The sequence below is a fragment of the Homarus americanus genome, unplaced genomic scaffold, assembly GCF_018991925.1.
Source record: "Homarus americanus isolate GMGI-L3 unplaced genomic scaffold, GMGI_Hamer_2.0 scaffold29030, whole genome shotgun sequence".
Classification (NCBI taxonomy): Eukaryota; Metazoa; Arthropoda; class Malacostraca; order Decapoda; family Nephropidae; genus Homarus; species Homarus americanus.
Genome location: NW_024751395.1, coordinates 63,570 through 75,873, shown reverse-complemented (window position 1 = coordinate 75,873; position 12,304 = coordinate 63,570).

The following is a 12,304-nucleotide window of genomic DNA, read 5'->3' as shown; positions in this document are numbered from 1 at the left end:
GCACCCCGTGCCCAAGGTCTAACGTGTACCTGTATATTTATCGTCTTAAGTGACTAAGCTTCTCTTATAAAAAGCCAGTGACATGACCTGGGTGAATATAATTAACATTGTTGGGATTCTTTTTTGTAAGATACTGATTAATTTCAATAAAAACATAATTCTAAAATTTATGTCAATTTTTAAAATTAGAATCAAATTAGTATGTGCACCCAGCTTTGCACTATATTTATTTTACGCTTTTAGTATAGTGTGCATGCAATGATGAAAAATAAATGAAGAAATTTGTAAATCTCCTGCAGTTGAAAAAATTATATTATGGGCAAATACTAGACTACTGCACACGAACACAAATACTTTTTATCTCTTGAGCAAAAATATAAGACATTTGTATTCAAATATTATTGTCTTGGTAAGGATTTTAAAGTAATAAAAAATTATAATCTCCCAACTCTTTTAGTCTGAGATATTATATAAGATAAAAACTGTAAGCCTCCAAATAAAACCCCGGCTACAGGATTGTATAATTGCTCATCTAGGTGAAGGAGGTGATATAAGCTTGACAGCTTGAGCCGAAGGCTCTCCTCGGTGTATTATTTAACAGTCTACTAAGCTTTCTCTCTATTTTAAATTACAGTGAAATGACCCAGGAGAATATGGGTTTAAATACGTGCCAGGGGGATTCTTGTAGATATCATTTACTTATTTGGCAAAACAAGGGTAATTCACACTCAGGACATAACAATTTTAGGTACCAGAATCAAATTAGTAAGTGTATATGTGCACTCCAGGCTGAAATCAAGCAATAGCTATTTCTTTTTTATGTTTTTTTAGTTTAAATGGATGAAAATAAATGAAGAAATTTACGTAAATCTACCCAAAAATACAGTTGAAAAAAAAAATATTATAAATGTACTACAGTATTGGACACTAATGTGCTACATTGTTTATATCTTGAGCAAAATGTATGATGCTTATATTTAAATTAATCTCTGTCTTGCAAGGATTTCAGCAATGCAAATTATATTATCCTAACTTTAGTCTGAGATATTATATAAAATAAACATAAAGAAATCACCAATCTTTTGTCTGGGAACACAAGGAGGGAAGTAGCTGTGGGAAGAGGGGGGAGCAGGGGGGGGGAGACAGAATGTCTGGCGTTTGTTTGTTTGTTTATTTATTTGAAATAAGATTTGACAGTTGGCGCTGAAGGCCTGCCTACGTGTTTATTTATCATTACTTAAGAGTGACTAAGCTCTTCTCATAATTTGCCACCCAAACGACCTGGGTGAATATAACTTACATTGGTGGGATTCTTGTAAGATAGTAATTTAATTGAATACTTGTATAAACAATCTATATTTGCAATAGACATAACAACTTTAGTACTGTAATCATTAAGTACATGTACAATACAGGTTTGCACTTAAGTCCATTGTTACTGTACAATATTGACTAAATTCACTAGATAACGTACGCCTGGCAGCACAGTCTATAAGAATATGTGATGCATACATGACTGTGCCCACTCTAGGGCCATTTATGATCGCTACTTCCCATTGTTTGAATGTTTTTTTTTTTTTTTTTCAATTTAAATTTTAATTATTTATTCCTTGATAGAGGAAGCGGGATCCTAGTGTTGTCATTTGGTACCCCTGTACCATAACACCAGAAGCAACTGGCCAGTGTCATAAGTATATACAGTACAGTACAATCATCCCTTGGTTATCGCGCCTAATTGGGACCCCGCCGAGTGCGTGATAACGAAAAACGCGATAACGAAAGTACAGAACCTATGGGATTTATTCTAATTGGTTCCAGGCACCCAAGACCCAACCCCAAGCTTCCCATTTTACGACCATTTAGACCAGGGGTGACCAACCTTTTACATACCATGCGTCAATTTGTTGACACACGAGTTCAGATGCGCCATACAACTCTTGTACCCCCGTCTACTTCTTGTAAAAATATGTTTATAGACATAATTAGCATTTTTACCTGATAAAATTATTAAATATAAAAGCAATATCTGATAAACCAGATAAACATTACTTACCTTTAATGAGACTTTTGAGTCTGTTTTGATTTCGCCAGTCTTTCAATGTTTGGAGTTAAATTTGTTACTGAGAGCAGCAGAGAATTCTTCAAATTTGAATCGGTCAGTGGCGACCTCGTTTTGCTTTTAATCAATTTCATGGATGAAAATGCTTGTTCACATCTATATGTCGCCAAAACGACATATACAGTCAACCCTCACTTTACGCGGTCCCACATTCCGCGTTTCCACGTTTACGTGGTGCCCTGCCAGAACCCAGGATGCTCACATTCCGCGGTGGGTGTACCCCTTTACACGGGTGAAGTATATTTTTTAATTTCAGCCTGGCAAAATCTATACAAGGGTTGGTAGTCATAATTTACATTGCTGAATTTTTAATTGAGATTGGAGTTTGAATATAAAACATCATAGATTTTACATTGTAGACATACAAATTTTAGATATAATGTTTACTCTGAGTAAATATGTTATCTTTTGTGCAACATATGATATTTATATTCAAAAATATTCGGTCTTACAAGGAACTACAACAATTATGCTATCCTAACTTTATTCATTTCTATTATTTATTACTAAAAGGTAAATGAGTCTGGTATTCCCCACACATTTATATAGTAGGGACGTTATGGGGGGAGGGTGAGGACCTATGACCCCCACGCATCTATATACCGTGTGAAGAATATTTTTTTTATTAACTGAAGATTTTTATTTTGTAGCTCATAAAATTATACAATTAAATAGAATATAAATACATTGCTGGAATTTACATTTATGATCATTTTGACATAAACATCATATATTTTGTATTAGACATAAAATTTTTAGATGTATCGTTTAATCTGAGTAAGTAGGCTATGTTATCTTTTCAAAAAAAATATATGACGTTGAGAGTCTCAAAATATTCCTGGTCTTGCCAAGGAATCCAGCAATGTCAACGAGTATTATTCTATCCTTAATCTATGGCTACTTAACACAAAACACCCAATTTTTTCAATCTACAAATTGGATCTTCCTGAAGGAGGCGCCAGTAGGGGTGGAGGAGGAATGGGACTGACCAAAGGGTTGGAAGAGGGGGAGGCAAGGTGGGGGTACTTTGATTGACAGATAGTGCTTCTGAAGAATATTTTTTTTTTTATTAACTGAAGATATTTGTTTTAGCTCATAAAATTCATAATAAATTGCCAGAATATAATTTACATTGCTGGAATTTTACAATTTGAAATATTTGAATATAAACATCATAGATTTTATTAGACACAAGTAAACTTTAGATAAATGTTTAATCTGAGTAAATATAAGTTATTCGTGAAAATATATGACATTTATATTCAAAATATTCCTGGTCTTAAGGCTAGAACTGCAACAACAATTTATATATCCCCAATTTTAGTCTGGATTTATTTATTACCAAAAATAGTCTGTATTCCCAACACATTTATATAGTAGGATGTTGGTGGGGAGGAGGGAGGGGACTCCAAGACCGACCATTCGAGTCATCGTGTGAAGAATATTTTTTTTTATTAACTGGAAGATTTTTATTTAGCTCATAAAATTCATACAAATTATCACAGAAATATAATTTCACATTTTTGCCAAATTTACACTTGGTGATCATTTTGAATATAAACATCATATATTTTAATAGACATAAATTTTAGATAAAATGTTTAATTCGGCACCAAGTAGGCTATGTTATCTTTTGTGCAAAATATAAAGGATGCTTTGAGAGTTCAAAATTAAATTCTGGGTATTATGGGCGAATCCGAGCAATGTCAATTATATTATCCCTAAATTTTTTAATCTGAGGTATTATTTATCACAAAACAAGTTAAAATTAAATTTCACCCAACATCTTGTATATATGGGTAGGGGTGGGGGAGGCTGGGACCACTATGGGTTGGAAGAGGGAAGGTAATTGATTGATGTGATAGTGTCGTGAAGAATATTTTTTTTTTTTATTAACTGGAAGATATTTGTTTTAGCTCATAAAATTCATACAAATATTTTACTGAAATGGTAATTTCACATTGCTGGAATTTTACAATTTGCGGATCATTTTAATGAGTAAATACTGTTAGATTTTGCATTAGACATACAAATTTTAGATAAAATGTTTAATCTGGAGAATATGTTATCTTTTGTAAGTATTATATATTATTTATATTCCAAAATATTCTGGTCTGCATGGAACTGTGCAATGCTCAATTATATTATCTCCGAACTTAGTTTGAGGAGGCCTATTATTTATTTATTATACCTGGTTTTCCCCAAAATTTCACAGAGGGGAAGAGCCAGTGGTGAGAAGAGGATAGAGTCGTGTCCATTATTTGAATGGACATTAACTTGGCGACTGTATTTATTTCTTAAGTATTAATTGTGTGTATGTACCATCATGTACCAAGATGTTATTTTTACTACAAATATAGTTATGTGTCACAAAGTGGAGTTTTAGATCGCCTGACTCCATTTCAAATCCCATATGTTATGTTATTCACTTTACGTTTTTCGCTTTCCTGCATCGGGTTACATTAACCTGAAGTGAGGGTTAACTGTATAACTCTGGGCAAATTTTTCTAAGTTCTGGGAAATTTTCACAGGGTAATGATCTCATATAATGTCAGAGCATTTGGGACTGAGGAAAGCTCATCAAATTTCATTTTCAATCATTTATTTGTTTTCAGTCAATAAGTTCCATTTGTATGTCACTAGGCATCTTCATTATTTTTGTTCACCTAAGGAAAATGGTTTATAAATGTGCGGTATGTAGTCTTTCTTTAGCAAAATCACTGAAACGACTTTCAGATGACTCTTGCAATAACTTATTTTTTCAGTATATTTTTTTCAAATTGCCATTATCAGCAGCACATTCACTCGTTTTTTAAGTGCGGAAACTGGCTCAAATCCTCATTTTCTAACTGAGAGATGAATGTTTTAACGCCATCTTGAATGTATTGATGTCATTTACTAAGCTAGATACAATTTGTTCTTGCCCTGCAGTTTCAAAATTTAGATCATTGGTAACATCAACTAAAAATGCCAAATCAAATAGCCAGTTTTTATCACATGGGCTTCTTTCCTCAGGTAGCCTATTTTTCTCTTCTAGAAAATTATGAACAGTATTTTTCAGTTTCCAAAACCTATACCTGTCCTCCTCTAGAAACCAGCGACCGACAATGAAGGACAAGGTCGCCATATTCCAAATCTAACATTTCACAAAATTTCTGAATTCTCGTCTGTTTAATGCTCTTTCTAATTTTATTCACACATTTCACAACCGTAACATAACATGCTGCAAATTTAAAGTTTTTCCACACAGTGACTCTTGGTGTATAATGCAGTGATATTTTAGTAGAGGACGATTTAAAAGTCTTCAAGCAAAGTTGTAGTCCGGCGACTTTACCTATCATTTGGTCTCCGTCAGTACACACAGTGATGAGTTTACTAGAATCAAATTTAGATTTTTCTAGGCATGATTTTATTTTGTCAAATATGTCTGATCCAAGTGTTTTTCCATGAAGCGACTCAAGACTGACAAGTTCTTCAAAGACACTAAAATGATCATCAATTCCTCTTATAAAACACTAAACTGGCCAGTTGATTCGTCCAAAGCTAAAGAAAGAAAAGTACAAGAATGGACAAGGTCTTTCAGTTGCTGAGATACATCATGAGAGAGTTCCTCGCACTCCGTAACTGTCTGCTTTGATAGAACAATTTCATCTGCTTTCCTTTTAAAATTTTATCACCAAGACGTCTTGCAAATATTTGGAGACAAGGCTTAAAAAATTCTATCAGAGAATGACTTTTTTGCCAACGATAAAGCAATTTCATAGGACGCTTCTGTCATCGACAAAATTTCACAACTTTTTTAACAAATAAATTTTTCTTCTGAATTCTTCCTTTTCTAGTCACATATTCTTTCCGTAACTCAGACCCAAGCACGAGCTTCAGTTTTCCTTCTATTTCAGTCTGATGCTGTTTATAGTGTCTATTAAGATCATGCTTCTATTTTTGAAAGAGTGTTCACAAACAACGAATGTTTTCCTGACGGACCCGCTATAAATAACAACTCATTTTCCCACTGTTCATTGAATTCACGCTTATCACTTTCTGCTTTTTTGCCTTCTTTTTGCACTGTGATGAGTAATGGAATGTAAAAACAAGGTTTAATTGAAAAGTACAAATTTGCAAATGTTCACAAAGGACAAACAAAGCACAACGTCGCACTGCACCGAGCGGCCAGTTGTAAACTGGCAAGAACTCCTGTGACGGGTAATTTGTTTGAATTTATGAGCTAAACAAATATCTTCAGTTAATAAAAAAATATAATCTTCACGACACTATCTGTCAATCAGTACCCCACCTTGCCTCCTTCCAACCGCGCAGTCAGTCCCAACCTCCCCCACCCCCCCTACCAACTCCCTTCAAGAGATGTGTGAAAAATAAATTAAATATTTGTATTAAATAATACCTCAGATTGTTAGGATAATAATTGACATTGCTGGATTCCTTGTAAGACTAGGAATATTTTGAATATAAATATCATATATTTTGCACAAAAGATAACATATTAACTCAGAAAAACATTTTATCTAAAATTTGTATGTCTAATGAAAATATATGATGTTTATATTCAAAATGATCATCAAATTATAAGAATTCCAGCAATGTAAATTATATTCTGACCAGGTAATTTGTATGAATTTTATGAGCTAAAACAAATATCTTCAGTTAATAAAAAAAAAAAATATTCTTCACAGGGTAACAGATGGTCGGTCGGTCCTCCCTCCCCACCAACCGTCCCAAGGAGATGTGGGAAAACCCAGAACTTAACTTTTTGTAATAAATAATACCTCAAACTAAAGTTAGGATAATATAATTGACATTGCTGGATTCCTTGTAAGACCAGGAATATTTTGTAAATGTCATATATTTTGAACAAAAAGATAACATAGTTACTTAGAGAAAAATTTTATCTAAAATTTGTATGTCTAATGCAAAATATATGATGTTTATATTCAAAATGATCACCAAATTATAAGAATTTGCAATGTAAATTATATTCTCCGGGTAATTTGTATGAATTTATGAGCTAAAACAGGCAGTCGGGTGGCGGTGGGCAAATCTAAAAAAAAGGTTCGAGGAGACTCATCACAGATATGTGGAAAAATCCCGTTAAGTGAAAAGTCTGGTAAAACGCTATGAAGAATTCCCCACTTAAAGGCCGATTGAAACCAGAGGGTCCGTTAAGTGAACCGCGTTAAGAACAACAGAACATATGGATTAATCCAACAGAAACCGGCCCGACCCCAAACCCACTTTCACATACCATGTTAGTAAAAATAACATCTTAATTTATGATGGTACATGCACACAAAATTTAAGAGAAAAAGAGAAATACAGTCGCCAGTTAATGTCCATTCAAATAATGGACTCAACCTCCTCTCACACTACAGCCATGGCTAACAGATGGTCGGTCGGTCCTCCTCCCCCCCACCCCCACCAACCGTCCCAAGGAGATGTGTGGATAACCCTCAAACTAAAGTTAGAAAATATAATTGACATTGCTGATTCCTTAAGACTAGAATATTTTGAATATAAATGTCATATATTTTGTACAAAAGATAACATAGTTACCTAGAGAAAAATTTTTATCTAAAAATTGTAAGTTAAAAGCAAAAATATATGATGTTTATATTCAAAATGATCACCAAATTATAAGAATCCAGCAATAAATTATAATCACTGTAACGGAAGTGAATTTTATGAGCTAAAACAAATATCTTCAGTTAATAAAAAATAATCTTCACGACACTATCTGTCAATCAAAGACCCCACCTTGCCCTCCCTTCCAACTGCGCGGTCAGTCCCAACCCCCCCCACCCCCACCAATCCTCCCTTCCAGAAGTTTAACATTTAGTATTATACCTGCATTAAAGTTAGGATATAATTGACATTGCTGGATTCTTGTAAGACCAGGAATATTTTGAAATATAATGTCATATATTTTGCACAAAGATACCATAGTTACCTAGAGAAAAAATTTTATCTAAAAATTGTAAGTTTAGCAAAATCTATGATGTTTATATTCAAAATGATCACCAAATTATAAGAATTCGCAATGTAAATTTAAGATCTAGGATCTGTAAGAATTTTATGAGCTAAATATCTTCAGTTAAAAAAATAATAATTTCACACGGTAACAGATGGTCGGTTGGTCCCTCCTCCCCCCACCAACCGTCCCAAGGAGGATGGGATAACCACTAAATTTAAATAAATAATACCTCAAACTAAAGTTAGGATAATATAATTGACATTGCTGGATTCCTTGTAAGACTAAGAATATTTTGAATATAAATGTCATATATTTTAAAGATACCATAGTTACCAGAGAAAATTTTTTATCAAAAATTGTAAGTTTAAAGTATAAGATGTTTATATTCAAAATGATCACCAAATTATAAGAATTCATGAATAAATTATATTCTGGCCTGTATTTGTATGAATTTTATGAGCTAAAACAGGCAGTCAGGCAGGGTGGCGGGCACCTAAAAATGGTTCGACACCACAGATATGTGGAAATCCATGTTAAGTGAAAGTTCAGCTTTGGCAAGCAATCGTGATAGCAGAAAACAAGGAAACCACGTTATATATATATATATATATATATATATATATATATATATATATATATATATATATATATATATATATATACATATATATACTGTATATATACTGTATATATAGATAGATAGGTATATATGTGTAGTAAATGTATGTAGTAAGTACGTACAGTAATCTTTTTCACTCAAATCCTAATGAATTAGAATACGGTAGCTGGTGTAAACAGTGGGAACAGTCCCACCACCGATTGTCTCTCGTGAAGCAAGCTTATAAATTAAAGAAAATACTTGCAGTGTGTTTAATATTTTACAGTATGTTACAAATAAGTAAATAAACAAATAAATCGGTAAATCCATTTCAAGTAAATGGAAAAATTTTACTCGACACCGACATTAGTTCCAGTTAAATAACAGACGCTTAAGTGAGTCACTAGTGTTTACACTACTGTACACCAGCGGTAAAATTTGATGCCAATACTTGAAGTGAATTGGCCTTATTTTAAATAACCAACTATAAATAAATGCAAAAATCAAAAGAGATCAAAGGTGAGAAATATTATATTGTGTGTATGTTGTGTTGTCAAAGGAAGAGAAGCAATTGAAATTCTGCAATTGTGTGTAAATGAGGCAGAAAGATAGATCAGCAACCTAAGACTTGGTCACAATTTTCGTGATGCCATATGGAAGTAGGGTCTACCGTTAGACAATACTGTACATTATACTTCCAATATCTTCCCAGGCGGTAGTATCTCCCTGTTTGGTAGCTGTCTACTACCTACATAAATTTTAGTCATATTACTTTCATATAACATGATCAATTAGACAAAAAATGAAAATATACAAACAAAAGTTATTTACCAAGACCTTCTCTCTGACAGAGGGTAAAAGATGGAGGGGAGATAAGAAGGCTATTCATAGCCCGTCTTTGTGTCTGAAGTGGCCGCACACACACACACAGATATATATATGTGTAATAAATGTATGTAGTAAGTACATACAGTAATCTTTTTCACTCAAATCCTAATGAAATACTAATGAATTAGAATACGGTAGCTGGTGTAAACAGTCGGAACAGTCCCACCACTGATTGTCTCTCGTGAAGCAAGCTTAAAAATTAAAGAAAATACTTGCAGTGGATTTATTTGTTTATTTATTTATTTATTTATTTATAATATACTGTATTGTAATATATTAAACAAATAAATCGGTAAACCCATTTCAAGTACCTGTAAATGGAAAAATTTCACTCGACACCGACATTAGTTCCAGTTAAATAACAGACACTTAAGTGACGTCACTAGTGTTTAGACTACACCAACCGGTAACATTTGATGCCATTACTTGAAGTGAATTGGCCTTATTTTAAAAAACCAAGGATGTGTAAACAGCACTGGTCAATGGGATGGTTGGTAAAGGACTACTGGGTCAGTAAGCTCCCATTGGTAAGTGTCACATTTGGGGTACCAGTCTTATACAGCGAATAGAGCTCAAAAGCTACTTTTTAAATGGAAATTTTTTGGGGTCGTCTTATACACCCCGTCGCCTTGTAGTCCGAGATATACGGTAACTAAATTTCAGAATGACCAGTAATTTAATGTAAAAATGCAAAAATATTCAAGATACCAACAAAATCGATGTTCACTCCACTGTAAACAAAGCCAAACTGACTCCTGGTGGGTGAGTCAATCAGTTGATGGGCACACAAAAAAACTAGTTCCCTGTACTGCATATATTTTCAATATGTTAACCAAATTTTAAAATGACTAATAATATTAATATTAAAAAATGCAAAAATATTAAAGAGCACAACTTTCTTGATATTTACTCCACTGGAAACGAATGTAAACTTAGAACAGATTACTGAATTGGCAGACTAGCCCATCAGCTGATGCTCACAACAAAATGTGTTTGTCGTAAGGATTTCGTTAATTGAAGTTTTGTTCGTTAACCTAATTGAAGATCCTTATGGGAGGTAATTCGTTAACCAAAATTTCGTTAATCGAACTGTTCGTTAACTGAGGGACCACTGTACTTCATTTTGGTGCCATTTAGATGAATCTACTGGTTACCCAGATACTGGATAACTGGGATACTACTGAACGCACCATTTTCCTGGGATAATTGACTTTTATTGCACTCACCCAAAAATGGTAGTATGTTAGAGATAGCTTATTCTCAATCTTTTATATACAGTACCTGTACATCATAACATCATATTAATTCATTATTTTCTTGGTTTATACTTTCTGTGCAGAACTATTTTTTTTATTTATATACATATTTGGAATGATATCTGTACAAGTTTTTCATACACCAATATATTTCACAGATTCAAGAGGGAAGACAACTGCTGACAGTGTTTTCATCTTCACATTACTGTGGGGGCAGTAATGAAGCAGCTTATATACTCGTCAACAAATGTCATATTAGAATTATAAGAGTTGACACTTCTTGAAATTGCTTGATTTGAGGACAGTAAAAGGCTCTATCATCCAGGATACTTAGTGCCATATTTTTTTATATCTGTCAATAAGAATGCTTTATTTATATGCAGTATAGTGCTGCATTGTATAAATTCCAGATGTATTGTTTTTGCATGTCTCAGTGATGATGTAGCTATAATTGCAAACAAAGTTCCTGAACACTTATCAGTGTATATATATATATGCAAGTAAATCACTGCAGTTGTGCATGATCCAGGTATATGCTGATAACCACAAGGAAAGAAGAGAACACGAAGTTTCCAAGCGCTTTCGTGTAATTCACATCTTTAGGGGTGAGTACAGACTAAGGAGAAGTACAAAACAAGGTGTATATATACGGAGGAGGGTGAGATCAGGTCTACAATGGTCACGTATTAGGTAATGACCCTACTAATCTTTAAAAAGCACCGCAACGGTTGGTAGTTAGGTCAGAGGGTAAGGTGACCCAACCTTCTCACCTGGTTACAAATCTTCTTTATTACAAAATTGTCCAGTTTGTACATGCCATTACTCAAATTCATGTTGACTGCTTCGGTATGTTTGATAAGACTAGATTCTATAATGTTCCTACTATCAATTGAATTACAAGGTAATATTGAGGAGGCATTATCCCAGTCAATGCAATGTTTATTATCCCTCAGATGAACAAACAGAGCATTGGATTCCTGGCCTGTCCTAACATTATATGTTCTTTAAGTCTAGTTACAAGATCTTTACCTGTCTGGCATAAGTAAAATATATTACATTCTTTGCAAGGAACTTTATAAATGCAACCAATTGTGTTGTTGGGGGAGTTCTTGATTAACATTTGTTTAACAATGCTTGAGTTTTTAAATACCACATTGACGTTCCAGGTTTTTAATTGTAAAGGAATTTGAGAGAAATTTTTGTGAAATGGTAATACTAAGAGATTCTTATGGTCATGGGTGGGCTTGGGATCAGTACTATAAAAAGATTTCTTAGTAATGTTCAGGCATTTGTCTATGAAAGATCTAGGGTATTTAAGTTTTGAGCCAATATTATAGATATATTTATATTCCTCATCAATGAATTCAGGGCTGCAAATTCTCAAAGTACGTAAAAACATTGTTGAAAATATTGACTGTTTTACTCTATTATGGTGGGCAGAATAATAATGAATGTAT